We start from the raw sequence: 15610 nt of genomic DNA, 5'->3' as shown, positions 1-15610 counted from the left end.
TGGGCTGCTGCTGATTGGTTGGCAGACACCTCTGCTTCTGTTTGGCTCTCAGTCTCCATGTTGCTGATCCTGGATCTGCTGAGATGTCCCAGGCCATTGTTGGCTTTGATCCTCATACATTTAACTTTGTCCTGAGAAAGGACAAGTTCCAAAAAGTCAAACAGGGACTAGTTTTGCATTTGACGTAGCCAAACTGCATGCGCCTGGAGAAGCCAAAAGGCTTACAGCACCTGGTATTCCCAGGCGGTCTCCCATCCAAGTACTAACCAGGCCCGACTCTGCTTGGCTTCTGAGATCTGACGAGATCAGGCTTGTTCAGGGTGGTGTGGCCGTAAGCCAGCAATGGAATCACAAACCAGCTCTTTATAGATTCTGAAACAGAATCTGTTATTGTATTCCGACTTGTAAAATAGAACTATACTGTTTAGAGAAGACGCAGTTTATGAGCATGTCGTGGGATTGAGCTTCCCTGGTTTCTCTATATGACAACGGACACAAAACTACACACAGGGAACAGAGGAGCTTGACAGACAGTTATCTGAGAGTCCCATTTTCAGCTGCAGAGAACAATCACATCAGGGAAGTCAACGTTCAGGCTCAACAGCAGCCTCTCAAGCCAGCTCTCTGGTAAAAATAGGGGAAACGTATGGTTCCAGCACCTATATAACATATATTTGTCACAGGGACTGTGGCTTACGGCCACACCGCCCTGAACACGCCCGATCTCGTCCGATCTCGGAAGCCAAGCAGGGTCGGGCCTGGTTAGTACTTGGATGGGAGACCGCTTGGGAATACCAGGTGCTGTAAGCTTTTTTCTCTTCTCTCTGCGGCCTGCATGTAACATCTGACCATCACCGTGTGCCACACAGACACCAGGAAGTTAACCAGCTTGGGCTGCTGCTGATTGGTTGGCAGACACCTCTGCTTCTGTTTGGCTCTCAGTCTCCATGTTGCTGATCCTGGATCTGCTGAGATGTCCCAGGCCATTGTTGGCTTTGATCCTCATACATTTAACTTTGTCCTGAGAAAGGACAAGTTCCAAAAAGTCAAACAGGGACTAGTTTTGCATTTGACGTAGCCAAACTGCATGCGCCTGGAGAAGCCAAAAGGCTTACAGCACCTGGTATTCCCAGGCGGTCTCCCATCCAAGTACTAACCAGGCCCGACTCTGCTTGGCTTCTGAGATCTGACGAGATCAGGCTTGTTCTGGGTGGTGTGGCCGTAAGCCAGCAATGGAATCACAAACCAGCTCTTTATAGATTCTGAAACAGAATCTGTTATTGTATTCCGACTTGTAAAATAGAACTATACTGTTTAGAGAAGACGCAGTTTATGAGCATGTCGTGGGATTGAGCTTCCCTGGTTTCTCTATATGACAACGGACACAAAACTACACACAGGGAACAGAGGAGCTTGACAGACAGTTATCTGAGAGTCCCATTTTCAGCTGCAGAGAACAATCACATCAGGGAAGTCAACGTGCAGGCTCAACAGCAGCCTCTCAAGCCAGCTCTCTGGTAAAAATAGGGGAAACGTATGGTTCCAGCACCTATATAACATATATTTGTCACAGGGACTGTGGCTTACGGCCACACCGCCCTGAACACGCCCGATCTCGTCCGATCTCGGAAGCCAAGCAGGGTCGGGCCTGGTTAGTACTTGGATGGGAGACCGCTTGGGAATACCAGGTGCTGTAAGCTTTTTTCTCTTCTCTCTGCGGCCTGCATGTAACATCTGACCATCACCGTGTGCCACACAGACACCAGGAAGTTAACCAGCTTGGGCTGCTGCTGATTGGTTGGCAGACACCTCTGCTTCTGTTTGGCTCTCAGTCTCCATGTTGCTGATCCTGGATCTGCTGAGATGTCCCAGGCCATTGTTGGCTTTGATCCTCATACATTTAACTTTGTCCTGAGAAAGGACAAGTTCCAAAAAGTCAAACAGGGACTAGTTTTGCATTTGACGTAGCCAAACTGCATGCGCCTGGAGAAGCCAAAAGGCTTACAGCACCTGGTATTCCCAGGCGGTCTCCCATCCAAGTACTAACCAGGCCCGACTCTGCTTGGCTTCTGAGATCTGACGAGATCAGGCTTGTTCAGGGTGGTGTGGCCGTAAGCCAGCAATGGAATCACAAACCAGCTCTTTATAGATTCTGAAACAGAATCTGTTATTGTATTCCGACTTGTAAAATAGAACTATACTGTTTAGAGAAGACGCAGTTTATGAGCATGTCGTGGGATTGAGCTTCCCTGGTTTCTCTATATGACAACGGACACAAAACTACACACAGGGAACAGAGGAGCTTGACAGACAGTTATCTGAGAGTCCCATTTTCAGCTGCAGAGAACAATCACATCAGGGAAGTCAACGTTCAGGCTCAACAGCAGCCTCTCAAGCCAGCTCTCTGGTAAAAATAGGGGAAACGTATGGTTCCAGCACCTATATAACATATATTTGTCACAGGGACTGTGGCTTACGGCCACACCGCCCTGAACACGCCCGATCTCGTCCGATCTCGGAAGCCAAGCAGGGTCGGGCCTGGTTAGTACTTGGATGGGAGACCGCTTGGGAATACCAGGTGCTGTAAGCTTTTTTCTCTTCTCTCTGCGGCCTGCATGTAACATCTGACCATCACCGTGTGCCACACAGACACCAGGAAGTTAACCAGCTTGGGCTGCTGCTGATTGGTTGGCAGACACCTCTGCTTCTGTTTGGCTCTCAGTCTCCATGTTGCTGATCCTGGATCTGCTGAGATGTCCCAGGCCATTGTTGGCTTTGATCCTCATACATTTAACTTTGTCCTGAGAAAGGACAAGTTCCAAAAAGTCAAACAGGGACTAGTTTTGCATTTGACGTAGCCAAACTGCATGCGCCTGGAGAAGCCAAAAGGCTTACAGCACCTGGTATTCCCAGGCTGTCTCCCATCCAAGTACTAACCAGGCCCGACTCTGCTTGGCTTCTGAGATCTGACGAGATCAGGCTTGTTCTGGGTGGTGTGGCCGTAAGCCAGCAATGGAATCACAAACCAGCTCTTTATAGATTCTGAAACAGAATCTGTTATTGTATTCCGACTTGTAAAATAGAACTATACTGTTTAGAGAAGACGCAGTTTATGAGCATGTCGTGGGATTGAGCTTCCCTGGTTTCTCTATATGACAACGGACACAAAACTACACACAGGGAACAGAGGAGCTTGACAGACAGTTATCTGAGAGTCCCATTTTCAGCTGCAGAGAACAATCACATCAGGGAAGTCAACGTTCAGGCTCAACAGCAGCCTCTCAAGCCAGCTCTCTGGTAAAAATAGGGGAAACGTATGGTTCCAGCACCTATATAACATATATTTGTCACAGGGACTGTGGCTTACGGCCACACCGCCCTGAACACGCCCGATCTCGTCCGATCTCGGAAGCCAAGCAGGGTCGGGCCTGGTTAGTACTTGGATGGGAGACCGCTTGGGAATACCAGGTGCTGTAAGCTTTTTTCTCTTCTCTCTGCGGCCTGCATGTAACATCTGACCATCACCGTGTGCCACACAGACACCAGGAAGTTAACCAGCTTGGGCTGCTGCTGATTGGTTGGCAGACACCTCTGCTTCTGTTTGGCTCTCAGTCTCCATGTTGCTGATCCTGGATCTGCTGAGATGTCCCAGGCCATTGTTGGCTTTGATCCTCATACATTTAACTTTGTCCTGAGAAAGGACAAGTTCCAAAAAGTCAAACAGGGACTAGTTTTGCATTTGACGTAGCCAAACTGCATGCGCCTGGAGAAGCCAAAAGGCTTACAGCACCTGGTATTCCCAGGCGGTCTCCCATCCAAGTACTAACCAGGCCCGACTCTGCTTGGCTTCTGAGATCTGACGAGATCAGGCTTGTTCAGGGTGGTGTGGCCGTAAGCCAGCAATGGAATCACAAACCAGCTCTTTATAGATTCTGAAACAGAATCTGTTATTGTATTCCGACTTGTAAAATAGAACTATACTGTTTAGAGAAGACGCAGTTTATGAGCATGTCGTGGGATTGAGCTTCCCTGGTTTCTCTATATGACAACGGACACAAAACTACACACAGGGAACAGAGGAGCTTGACAGACAGTTATCTGAGAGTCCCATTTTCAGCTGCAGAGAACAATCACATCAGGGAAGTCAACGTTCAGGCTCAACAGCAGCCTCTCAAGCCAGCTCTCTGGTAAAAATAGGGGAAACGTATGGTTCCAGCACCTATATAACATATATTTGTCACAGGGACTGTGGCTTACGGCCACACCGCCCTGAACACGCCCGATCTCGTCCGATCTCGGAAGCCAAGCAGGGTCGGGCCTGGTTAGTACTTGGATGGGAGACCGCTTGGGAATACCAGGTGCTGTAAGCTTTTTTCTCTTCTCTCTGCGGCCTGCATGTAACATCTGACCATCACCGTGTGCCACACAGACACCAGGAAGTTAACCAGCTTGGGCTGCTGCTGATTGGTTGGCAGACACCTCTGCTTCTGTTTGGCTCTCAGTCTCCATGTTGCTGATCCTGGATCTGCTGAGATGTCCCAGGCCATTGTTGGCTTTGATCCTCATACATTTAACTTTGTCCTGAGAAAGGACAAGTTCCAAAAAGTCAAACAGGGACTAGTTTTGCATTTGACGTAGCCAAACTGCATGCGCCTGGAGAAGCCAAAAGGCTTACAGCACCTGGTATTCCCAGGCTGTCTCCCATCCAAGTACTAACCAGGCCCGACTCTGCTTGGCTTCTGAGATCTGACGAGATCAGGCTTGTTCTGGGTGGTGTGGCCGTAAGCCAGCAATGGAATCACAAACCAGCTCTTTATAGATTCTGAAACAGAATCTGTTATTGTATTCCGACTTGTAAAATAGAACTATACTGTTTAGAGAAGACGCAGTTTATGAGCATGTCGTGGGATTGAGCTTCCCTGGTTTCTCTATATGACAACGGACACAAAACTACACACAGGGAACAGAGGAGCTTGACAGACAGTTATCTGAGAGTCCCATTTTCAGCTGCAGAGAACAATCACATCAGGGAAGTCAACGTTCAGGCTCAACAGCAGCCTCTCAAGCCAGCTCTCTGGTAAAAATAGGGGAAACGTATGGTTCCAGCACCTATATAACATATATTTGTCACAGGGACTGTGGCTTACGGCCACACCGCCCTGAACACGCCCGATCTCGTCCGATCTCGGAAGCCAAGCAGGGTCGGGCCTGGTTAGTACTTGGATGGGAGACCGCTTGGGAATACCAGGTGCTGTAAGCTTTTTTCTCTTCTCTCTGCGGCCTGCATGTAACATCTGACCATCACCGTGTGCCACACAGACACCAGGAAGTTAACCAGCTTGGGCTGCTGCTGATTGGTTGGCAGACACCTCTGCTTCTGTTTGGCTCTCAGTCTCCATGTTGCTGATCCTGGATCTGCTGAGATGTCCCAGGCCATTGTTGGCTTTGATCCTCATACATTTAACTTTGTCCTGAGAAAGGACAAGTTCCAAAAAGTCAAACAGGGACTAGTTTTGCATTTGACGTAGCCAAACTGCATGCGCCTGGAGAAGCCAAAAGGCTTACAGCACCTGGTATTCCCAGGCGGTCTCCCATCCAAGTACTAACCAGGCCCGACTCTGCTTGGCTTCTGAGATCTGACGAGATCAGGCTTGTTCAGGGTGGTGTGGCCGTAAGCCAGCAATGGAATCACAAACCAGCTCTTTATAGATTCTGAAACAGAATCTGTTATTGTATTCCGACTTGTAAAATAGAACTATACTGTTTAGAGAAGACGCAGTTTATGAGCATGTCGTGGGATTGAGCTTCCCTGGTTTCTCTATATGACAACGGACACAAAACTACACACAGGGAACAGAGGAGCTTGACAGACAGTTATCTGAGAGTCCCATTTTCAGCTGCAGAGAACAATCACATCAGGGAAGTCAACGTTCAGGCTCAACAGCAGCCTCTCAAGCCAGCTCTCTGGTAAAAATAGGGGAAACGTATGGTTCCAGCACCTATATAACATATATTTGTCACAGGGACTGTGGCTTACGGCCACACCGCCCTGAACACGCCCGATCTCGTCCGATCTCGGAAGCCAAGCAGGGTCGGGCCTGGTTAGTACTTGGATGGGAGACCGCTTGGGAATACCAGGTGCTGTAAGCTTTTTTCTCTTCTCTCTGCGGCCTGCATGTAACATCTGACCATCACCGTGTGCCACACAGACACCAGGAAGTTAACCAGCTTGGGCTGCTGCTGATTGGTTGGCAGACACCTCTGCTTCTGTTTGGCTCTCAGTCTCCATGTTGCTGATCCTGGATCTGCTGAGATGTCCCAGGCCATTGTTGGCTTTGATCCTCATACATTTAACTTTGTCCTGAGAAAGGACAAGTTCCAAAAAGTCAAACAGGGACTAGTTTTGCATTTGACGTAGCCAAACTGCATGCGCCTGGAGAAGCCAAAAGGCTTACAGCACCTGGTATTCCCAGGCGGTCTCCCATCCAAGTACTAACCAGGCCCGACTCTGCTTGGCTTCTGAGATCTGACGAGATCAGGCTTGTTCAGGGTGGTGTGGCCGTAAGCCAGCAATGGAATCACAAACCAGCTCTTTATAGATTCTGAAACAGAATCTGTTATTGTATTCCGACTTGTAAAATAGAACTATACTGTTTAGAGAAGACGCAGTTTATGAGCATGTCGTGGGATTGAGCTTCCCTGGTTTCTCTATATGACAACGGACACAAAACTACACACAGGGAACAGAGGAGCTTGACAGACAGTTATCTGAGAGTCCCATTTTCAGCTGCAGAGAACAATCACATCAGGGAAGTCAACGTTCAGGCTCAACAGCAGCCTCTCAAGCCAGCTCTCTGGTAAAAATAGGGGAAACGTATGGTTCCAGCACCTATATAACATATATTTGTCACAGGGACTGTGGCTTACGGCCACACCGCCCTGAACACGCCCGATCTCGTCCGATCTCGGAAGCCAAGCAGGGTCGGGCCTGGTTAGTACTTGGATGGGAGACCGCTTGGGAATACCAGGTGCTGTAAGCTTTTTTCTCTTCTCTCTGCGGCCTGCATGTAACATCTGACCATCACCGTGTGCCACACAGACACCAGGAAGTTAACCAGCTTGGGCTGCTGCTGATTGGTTGGCAGACACCTCTGCTTCTGTTTGGCTCTCAGTCTCCATGTTGCTGATCCTGGATCTGCTGAGATGTCCCAGGCCATTGTTGGCTTTGATCCTCATACATTTAACTTTGTCCTGAGAAAGGACAAGTTCCAAAAAGTCAAACAGGGACTAGTTTTGCATTTGACGTAGCCAAACTGCATGCGCCTGGAGAAGCCAAAAGGCTTACAGCACCTGGTATTCCCAGGCGGTCTCCCATCCAAGTTCTAACCAGGCCCGACTCTGCTTGGCTTCTGATCAGTTCATTATTACTGTCACACCCATGGACTCACGTTTTTAGTTTCATGTTTTAGGTTATGTTTGTGTCACTCCATGTTTAGTTTTTGCCATTTTAGTTTCCCTGCACTCTGTTTATCAGTTTCACTCACTTCACCTGTGTTTTTTTTCCCTCAGCTGCAATCACTCCCCAATCACTCTCACTCCCTATTTAGTTTCCTGCCTCCCCTTTCAGTTTTGCTGGCTCTTTGTTGTTTGCTATTGCTGTTAGATGTCATGCCACGTTTCCACGACTAAGTTAAGTATTTATTCCATGCCATGTTCTTTTGTTTTGTTTATAGCTCCGTTTTTCTCCGGCTCTGCCGCGTTTTATGTTGTTACTTTGCTTTTTGTTAATAAATCTTCCTTGTTTTTGTAAGTCCGCATCCGTGTCCTCCCTTCCACACCCAAATCCTGACAACTACAGATTTTTTTTTTTAACATAGTGGTTTTTGTTCCTCCATGTAAATTTTAATGAATTTTTAATTTGCCGTTGTCGCTTTCTCTTTTGCCGTTGTGATTTGCACTTCAGGGCCACCGTAGCACCTCCTCACTCAAGCAAGCGAGCAAGTGCAGGGCACCGAGTTCAGGGCAACATGTTTTTCTGTGTGTTTCTTATACGAGTAACTGAGTGAGTTTACTATGTGTGAGGGATGTTTACATCAGCTGAGATGTTGGGAGAGAGCAAACAGTTGACACCATAGATGTTGGAACTGTTCAGTTTGGGGTGGTGGGTTTTTGTTGGGAGGGGCGGCGGAAGCACGCACACTTATCAACGATTGAAGATTTGATTTGAAGTTATTTTATAATAACATGCAGTTACTCCTTGATTTAATTGAGTTACATCAACATTTAATTTCCCTCTGGGATAAATAAAGTATTTTTGAATTGAAATAGAATATATGATCACGGCATCTTTATTGTTCAGTAAATAAAAATTCGATAACCAAATCAAGCCATTTAAGGAACATAACAGCATAAAATACACCACAAATGAAAAAAGAAAAGTCTGCGCTCATGACTCAGGGCTTTCATACATTTCCAAAAGTGGACCTTCTCTCAGTTGACCTACTAATGAAAATTCTAAGCTGGGTCCAGACATGGCTTTCATCCATAAGGTCGCTGTGAGCGTTCATAATGGCCAAATGTGTTAGTCTCTCCTGCGTCATGGTGCTGCGCAGCCAGGTTTTCAGGCTGAGAAAGAGCGCTCGGATGCCGCCACAGATATGGGCGGGGCCAGAGAAAGCCTAATGAGCTTCTCCACCTCTGACAGCATGGAGCGGGGTTGGTGCTGCAAGGTTTGCAGGATGGACCCCTACACACATCCCTCAGTATGTCCGGCTCAAGGCTTAGCCGCTCTCGTGGAAAGGGGGTCAGTTCCGGGAACCCACATCCACTCGTTTCCCCTGAACTGCCTGCTCTCGCCCTGCAGCTCCGCGGAGTCCCTCCTGATCAAAACGCCGCTCCACCTCTGAGCGCACCAGGTCCAGGGCCTCAAACACTTCTCTCTTCCACAGGCTTTGATGTTCTGCAATATTAGATATAACATCAAATAAACAACTTCTCTAACCGACCAATACTGCCCATATGGGCTACCTATTTAAGCTGGATCAAACTTATATTTTCCCATTTAAGTTCAAAATCCTATTATGAATATGGTTTGTTATTTCTGTCATTATTTCTGTCATTATTCTTTTTTTTCCTTTAGCTGTCTCATGAAAGTTGCATGAGTGTACGTTCTTAGTCAGTTGATAGGCTAGTGCATACCGCTGTTTGTGTATTATGAATGATTCATTACAGGTTACAGGTACATTAATGTTTAATGAATAGGCCTACATGGATGTACAGTATTGTTAAACTTGTTCGGTTTTTAATGTCATAATCTATGGATAGTGTCAGGTTCAAATACCTAGAAATTCATAAAGATAGAGAGAGACGTCAAGGATTTTTACTCCTGAGGAGATCTAGTGAGGAGACGGCTTCTTACAATCTCCTAACCACTCTGAAGCTTCTCAATCACGCCTCCTCCATTTTATTCGGAAATGGGTGTGTACAAAAAGCTCTCAAAAGAAGGGAAGGGGGATTCAGTTTCAGGCCGGACCAGACCACATTCCTAACAGTGGAATTTACCACCTTCACACAAATAAGCAAGGCACAACTTTGCTCAAAACTCTTAGAAGAAAACAGAGTATATATGGGATAACTATCATAAAATGTATTTACAACTCAACAGATAGATACTTTAAAAGCGTCTGTCAGCAATAAGCTTTATGGAAAGTGTTGTCAGGCCCAGGAACTCAGGACGCAGATGCAGGGAGAAGGTTTTCCAATAACAAGCTTTATTGAAAAGCAGAGGATCAATTCTCCCAGAGAGAAGAAAATACAGGCTATGGAATTATCTAAATATACTTCTCCCAAAAATGGAAGAAGTATAGCTATAAAAGTGATCAAAATAATACTCGCTCCACTATCAGGAGGAAAAACAAAAAGACTATCAAAAGTTATAAGTAACGCTAAATCCCTCCCACTACGGAGGAAAGACTAAGAAGACTATGGTTAGTAATCAACTGAAAAACAGTCCTGCAAAGCAGAGGCACTAGGCTATGAAAAACATTTAAGAAAACAAAGAATCACTCCACTCGGAGGAAACAAAAGAGCTATGAAACATATACTATGGTTTAACCAATCAGTGATATAAAAATGACCAAAACCAAAAACTCTCTCTAAGAGAAACAGAACAAAGCACGAAGGTTGCTTGGAACAAGGCTGTGACCAGACTTGGGAAGGCCGGAGTGAACGCACGTAGATACTGACGAATATGACCCACTGGCACAAGACAAGGGGGGGCGCAGACTCTTATACACTGGGTTAACAGGGGACAGGTGGAAACATTCATCCCACAATCAGACCGAGACACACGAGGAAGGGCAAGTGACCTGAAACGAGAGTTAGAAACTCATTTATTACCAGCTCTATCAGCATGGAGAGAATCCCCTTTTCTCCCAAAAGATCCCAGGTGCTGCTCCTGAGCTGTTTCTGTAAGTTTATCACACCAGCTGGTGAAATGATATGAGTCCCTCTACAGTTGTTGGAGATATCAGCTGAGATTCAAACTAAAAGACACATTTTGTGTCTGAAACTGTGAGAGACTGTTCAGGTGGGACTGAAAGCAGATTCAGAGGGTTGTGATGTATGTGTTTCCACCCAAATGATCTGATAACTGTCAGAGATGCAGCAGTGCTATGAAATCCACTTTAGAAGCTGCAGTTATTGGACACAATGAAAGCTGAGCATCTCTGTGGCTCAGAGGAAAACTGAGCAACAAACGTTGTCAGTCTAAAGCTGAAATACTAAAGAATACTGCTCCTTATGTGGAACACACCAAACTCCAGAGAAGCTGGAAGCACCACTGCGACTGAACTTGTGACATCATCACAGTTTACGCAACTTCCTCCAACATCTATGTCTCTTGAGGCCTTGACAAAATATATTTCTGCCACTGATTTTTCTGATGAAGTGCTTTGTTTTATTGCCACTTAAATGAAGCAAACAATGCCCTTGTTGTTTAAACTGCACCAGCGTTGATTTATCTCTGTAATGTCTTGTATTCTGTTCTGGGTGTTCATTCATTACAGATTGTCCAAATAGTGAAATCTAAGTGAAAAGAAGCCCTGATATAAAGCAGAACTATTCATGATAAATGCTCTTAACCTGTTGTAGTTTCAGTGAATGTGATCAACACTCTGCAACTGGTGCATTTAAGGTGATTTCTATAGTTTCTATAGAATTATTCAATAGTTTATATAACTTACAAATGAAGATATAACGATGCTGCTAACAGCAAAGCTAACAATAAGCTACATAGAAGGGAAAGCATCAGCCAGGCTCTGCCAGAGGTGGCAGTGTAGAAACAGAGTGCATGCTTAGAGGGAAGTACAGGTTAAGTGGTAGATTACATTTCTACACCTGAACAGGGACTTGAACCCTGGACCCTCAGATTTAAAGTCCCACAGAGAAAGTTAGAGGCAGCAGAATGTCATGAAGGTTTCCTACACAGTCTATCCCGTGCATGTACGCTGGGACAACATGGTGGTCCAGTTAAATGGACGAGTACACCTGGAACTGAAGCTGGACTTACCTGTGCATGCAAGCGTTCTGAATGTCCTGATCAAGATAAAAATATGTAACATACAGAACAAAAAGCACACATCTCCAGCTGAAAACATGAAACCTGCAGACTACACATAAAATGTTCCACTGGGGACACCGACCCAAGTTGGTTATTAGGAGGAAATGTCATAAATATCCTCAAAACCAGTTTTCCTCAGTGTGCAGACTTCAGGTTTTTGCTTTAAGTTTTGTACAAAGAAAATAGACTCAAATGTAACCTCTCTTCTATGCATATTCAGAACTTATTTAAATCTCTTCCAGAAAAACTCTTGTTTTGATCGTTTTCTTTAAAATAAAGATTTTTAAAAAGCTAATTGACCATGTGCTCTGTTTTACATATAACATCAGTTATAGAGGTAAACACACAAAGTTAACATATTGACGGGTTTCAAATATATTTTTTAGTGGCGGCCGTGCTTTGGCTCACTGGGCCTTCAGTGCGGGTTTACCGTCCATTCAGAGTCGCTATTTAAATCCGTCCTGAGTGCCCACATGGATCTGGATCTCACTAACCGTGCTGTATGCCAATAAACAAAGACAGCTGTTAGAAGACTTTCTTCTGCAGGTTTCCTTCTGATTTATTTATTTTTAAACACATATTCAGCAGCAGGATGTTTATTCATCAATTAGCTGACTAATAATGAACTATGAGAGAGATTTCACGTATTGAGAGCAGCTACCATTGTTATTGTTATTATTATCACGAATATCAGCAGCTCAGAATATTTTATCATTTATATTTATAATTTAATATTTATACATGTAAATGAAATACATAATACTCACAAGAGTTCCTGATTATTATCTATTTATGGACATAACACTGAGATGCTCCATATGTTAGTCCATTGTTGCCAGTTAACTGCAGCCTTGCACCTTTCAGCAGCAGCTGTTACCGCTGAGCAATCAGTTCCCTCTGCACTGAGGATCATATGAAAGCAGCTCCTGCAGCTTCAGGTTAGTGTCACAGGGCTCTGAACTTTGTGTTAGTGCAGTTTGGCAGCAGCAGGTCCCAGGCAAGCTTTAATTATATAGCACCAGAATGAGGTGAGTAACTTCTAGTCTATCCCAGTGCTTCTAAGTGGTGGCACTGAACCTCTGCTGCCTTAAATGTCTGAGGCAAGCAGAACCTCATTTGGTCGCAGCATTACACTATGAATATGCAGTTAAGCTCAGCAGGACTGGGCATGTTTAGGGGAGGTGGTGGTTGGACCCCACTGGTCTCTAAATGTACTCAGAACTTCATATGAGATGTCCCTGTTTCTGCAGGGTTTTGTGGATTTCTTGTGTGCTGATTGGAAGCATCACCTGCATTCCTGCACAAAGCGGTAAGCTGATCCCAATCAAAGCTCTGCAACTAAAAGCAGTTTAAATTGACTCGGGGTGTAAATGGAAGGCTGGTCTTAATTCTCCGTTTCCTCACCCATGTATTCAGTTTATGGACAAGCTCTATCTAAGCCAACGTATCAGAAAGCAGCTGGAACCAGTGGTTCTGCAGCACAGCAGCATGGTGCTCAGGGAGGTCAGTCTGGAGCTCCTGGCAGCAATTACCAGTTTGAAGATGGGAGCTGGAGCCTTTCATCTGACACCAGCGGCGAGGACGAGCCAGTCTTCACTCCTGTGACCGACGAGGATCAAGTCTACGCTTACAAATCTCGGTCCCGCTACAACCAGAAGCGTGTGCTGTTCAGCCAGTTCCGCTACAGCCCAACAGAATCTGAGCCAGACCACGGCAAAACATCTCAGCACAAGGTTCCAGTTCAGAGCGGCTTCTGAGGATCTTTCTGGTGAGGCTCATTTTACTCTGCATGTGTGCTCTCTGTAGCTGCTGGTAGGTGACTGACTTTCTTTGTCTTGCAGATCTGCATATTCTAGAGGCATCGCTGCTGATGCCGCTTGAATAAATGGCTTTAACTTGAATACCTTGTTGCTCCATCAAATGGCTCCTAGCCGTCTCTGGGTCATCCAGTTGTGGGTTGGAGGGGATAGTTGAGGGCCTGACAGGTTAACATGACTTAATCCTATAAATAAGGTGTTGGCATTAACTTAAGGACAGTATCTGCTCAAAGGTGAGCTTGTGAAGGTCTAAATGGCTTCAGCTTGGAATGTATTCCCAACTAAAACTGGCTGAAAAGCCAACTGCAGCTCTGACAGCAGTGGGTAAAGGTGTGGCCTTGAGCTCTATCAGAAGATTTCACTGCTGCATATTGTGCTGAGGGGGAAACCTTTACACTCTGTAGCAATCCTCACCCTACAGCTCTGGGTAAGGGCAGACCCATCAGATGCTGGGGCCATGTGAAACCTGGACAGTAGTTTCTGCAAGTCCATGACTGAGGATGGCTTCACAACTCTCTTCTGGGGCTGCAAAGGTCTTGTACTCTAAATACTTGTGATGAAGCTTGTGCGACACAAATGAAAAGCTGTGGCAGCTACTTTTAGTGAAGTGTCTTGGGAACAAAATGTATAGGCTCAATGTTGTCACTTACTCACTACCTGGAAGTAAGTTGGGTTAGGTGGTGGGGCAAACATTGAGTGGAGGACCTTGTTCATGACATCTTAAATACAAAGCTGAGTTATTTATTTTTATTTTATTAAATGTATATATTGAGGTTGGGTCATGGAGCTTCACTAGCAGAGGTGTGGCCAGAAGGTCGTCATTGCCTATCAGGACAGCAGCATAGGACCTGCTTGTGAATATTAGCATGTAGGGAAAAATTAAAGCAGAAGAAAAAGGCCTTTTGTGTTGGGTTGTTCAGGAGGTTGACCTGAAGCAGGTACCAGGTGGCCAAAAGGGCTGCATCATCAGTAGCTGCTCAAGCTAAAATTCAGGGATGGGGAGAATTTGTCATCTGTTCCCATTTCTTTGGTTGCATCTATAAAATAACAGTTTGACATGCATGAAATAGCATTTCTGCAGAAACCAGGTGATTCCCTGAGATGCATCTGGACCTTCAGCTGTTCAATGAAGCCTCATCAGAAATGGTCTCTATGGAAGGGTGGCTGCCAAGACGCCGTTCTTAAGGAGGGAAACGGGGGGGAAAGGCTGAGCTATGCCAAAGGACACAAGAAGTGGACTGAAAATCAGTGGCAGCAGGTCTGATGGAGGGATGAATCCTCCCCAGAGCCCGGGGAGGGTTAGAATAAATGTATTAAATAAATCAAACAAGTCTCATGGATTCTGTTGATTACATCAGATTTTACAGATCAAACATATATTTTGTTCTACATTTGGATGCAAGAAGACGAGCCAGGTGTTGGAATATATTCAGTTAAGTCGTGAGCTGTACAACCACACAGTGGACTGTGCACAAAAGCATTCACTATCCTGTCTGGAACATGAACAAACATGTCTGATTAATACTGGGCATAATGCAACATCAAATGTTCCATCTATATGTGAGAATCAGATGTCTTACCTGGTCGTCCCTACAGCAAGGACACTGCCTGTGGGGACTACTTGCACATAGTCGAAATATACTGACATAATTAAAAGAAAAACTTCTGTGGACTTGTTCCCACACTTTAAGTCACTCACATTGTTAACCTGCAGGTTGCAGTTTAAATATGAACATGATAAAGTCTGGTCTTTGTTGGATTTTATGAAAGTAATTATGAGGACAGATGATGTGAACTACTGTAACAAATGTTAGTTTTCAGAATTAAAACAACCTGGGGATATAAATACTCTCATTTTCATAAATAAATATAAAGTTCAGGTGTGACAGTCAACATTTTACAGTAAAAAATAACTTTCTCAGAAACTTAGACCCATATTAAAAAAACCCATTATTCAAATAGACACATTTTCCCTTTTAAATGAGTTAAAAATGTAACTTTAACTTCAGTGTATTTTCAGTACAGTTCCACCTCACTGATGGCTGCTAAAGCCTCCACAGTACAAAGAACAGAAAACAGTCGCCTACAGACTATAAAGTGCTCAAATGTCACATTTCCCATGTTGGAAGTTTGCTGTGTCACAGGGAGTCTGTGGGAGTCTGTGGTTGTTCTC

At 45.2% G+C, this 15610-nt stretch overlaps 14 non-coding genes and 2 pseudogenes across 14 annotated transcripts; 8 read left to right on the top strand and 8 right to left on the bottom strand.

Annotated features, from left to right (window-relative positions):
* Positions 1-218: 218 nt before the first annotated feature.
* Positions 219-337, bottom strand: LOC142393354 (5S ribosomal RNA). Its single transcript, XR_012771962.1, has one exon. It is a non-coding gene; the product is annotated as a 5S ribosomal RNA (ribosomal RNA).
* A 354-nt stretch (positions 338-691) lies between these two features.
* LOC142394055 (5S ribosomal RNA) lies at positions 692-810 on the top strand. The gene has a single exon (XR_012772456.1). It is a non-coding gene; the product is annotated as a 5S ribosomal RNA (ribosomal RNA).
* A 298-nt stretch (positions 811-1108) lies between these two features.
* On the bottom strand, positions 1109-1227 carry LOC142393504 (5S ribosomal RNA). The gene has a single exon (XR_012772103.1). It is a non-coding gene; the product is annotated as a 5S ribosomal RNA (ribosomal RNA).
* A 354-nt stretch (positions 1228-1581) lies between these two features.
* LOC142394054 (5S ribosomal RNA) lies at positions 1582-1700 on the top strand. Its single transcript, XR_012772455.1, has one exon. It is a non-coding gene; the product is annotated as a 5S ribosomal RNA (ribosomal RNA).
* Positions 1701-1998: 298 nt separating this feature from the next.
* On the bottom strand, positions 1999-2117 carry LOC142393352 (5S ribosomal RNA). Its single transcript, XR_012771960.1, has one exon. It is a non-coding gene; the product is annotated as a 5S ribosomal RNA (ribosomal RNA).
* A 354-nt stretch (positions 2118-2471) lies between these two features.
* Positions 2472-2590, top strand: LOC142394053 (5S ribosomal RNA). The gene has a single exon (XR_012772454.1). It is a non-coding gene; the product is annotated as a 5S ribosomal RNA (ribosomal RNA).
* Positions 2591-2888: 298 nt separating this feature from the next.
* Positions 2889-3007, bottom strand: LOC142393625 (5S ribosomal RNA; annotated as a pseudogene).
* A 354-nt stretch (positions 3008-3361) lies between these two features.
* Positions 3362-3480, top strand: LOC142394052 (5S ribosomal RNA). Its single transcript, XR_012772453.1, has one exon. It is a non-coding gene; the product is annotated as a 5S ribosomal RNA (ribosomal RNA).
* A 298-nt stretch (positions 3481-3778) lies between these two features.
* On the bottom strand, positions 3779-3897 carry LOC142393351 (5S ribosomal RNA). The gene has a single exon (XR_012771959.1). It is a non-coding gene; the product is annotated as a 5S ribosomal RNA (ribosomal RNA).
* A 354-nt stretch (positions 3898-4251) lies between these two features.
* Positions 4252-4370, top strand: LOC142394051 (5S ribosomal RNA). Its single transcript, XR_012772452.1, has one exon. It is a non-coding gene; the product is annotated as a 5S ribosomal RNA (ribosomal RNA).
* A 298-nt stretch (positions 4371-4668) lies between these two features.
* LOC142393624 (5S ribosomal RNA) lies at positions 4669-4787 on the bottom strand (annotated as a pseudogene).
* A 354-nt stretch (positions 4788-5141) lies between these two features.
* On the top strand, positions 5142-5260 carry LOC142394050 (5S ribosomal RNA). The gene has a single exon (XR_012772451.1). It is a non-coding gene; the product is annotated as a 5S ribosomal RNA (ribosomal RNA).
* Positions 5261-5558: 298 nt separating this feature from the next.
* LOC142393350 (5S ribosomal RNA) lies at positions 5559-5677 on the bottom strand. The gene has a single exon (XR_012771958.1). It is a non-coding gene; the product is annotated as a 5S ribosomal RNA (ribosomal RNA).
* Positions 5678-6031: 354 nt separating this feature from the next.
* Positions 6032-6150, top strand: LOC142394049 (5S ribosomal RNA). Its single transcript, XR_012772450.1, has one exon. It is a non-coding gene; the product is annotated as a 5S ribosomal RNA (ribosomal RNA).
* A 298-nt stretch (positions 6151-6448) lies between these two features.
* On the bottom strand, positions 6449-6567 carry LOC142393349 (5S ribosomal RNA). Its single transcript, XR_012771957.1, has one exon. It is a non-coding gene; the product is annotated as a 5S ribosomal RNA (ribosomal RNA).
* Positions 6568-6921: 354 nt separating this feature from the next.
* LOC142394048 (5S ribosomal RNA) lies at positions 6922-7040 on the top strand. The gene has a single exon (XR_012772449.1). It is a non-coding gene; the product is annotated as a 5S ribosomal RNA (ribosomal RNA).
* The last annotated feature ends 8570 nt before the right edge of the window (positions 7041-15610 follow it).

The sequence above is a fragment of the Odontesthes bonariensis genome, chromosome 11 (assembly GCF_027942865.1).
Source record: "Odontesthes bonariensis isolate fOdoBon6 chromosome 11, fOdoBon6.hap1, whole genome shotgun sequence".
In the NCBI taxonomy this organism is placed as follows: Eukaryota; Metazoa; Chordata; class Actinopteri; order Atheriniformes; family Atherinopsidae; genus Odontesthes; species Odontesthes bonariensis.
Note: the sequence above shows the minus strand (reverse complement) of the source record. Positions and strands in the feature narration are given on the sequence as shown.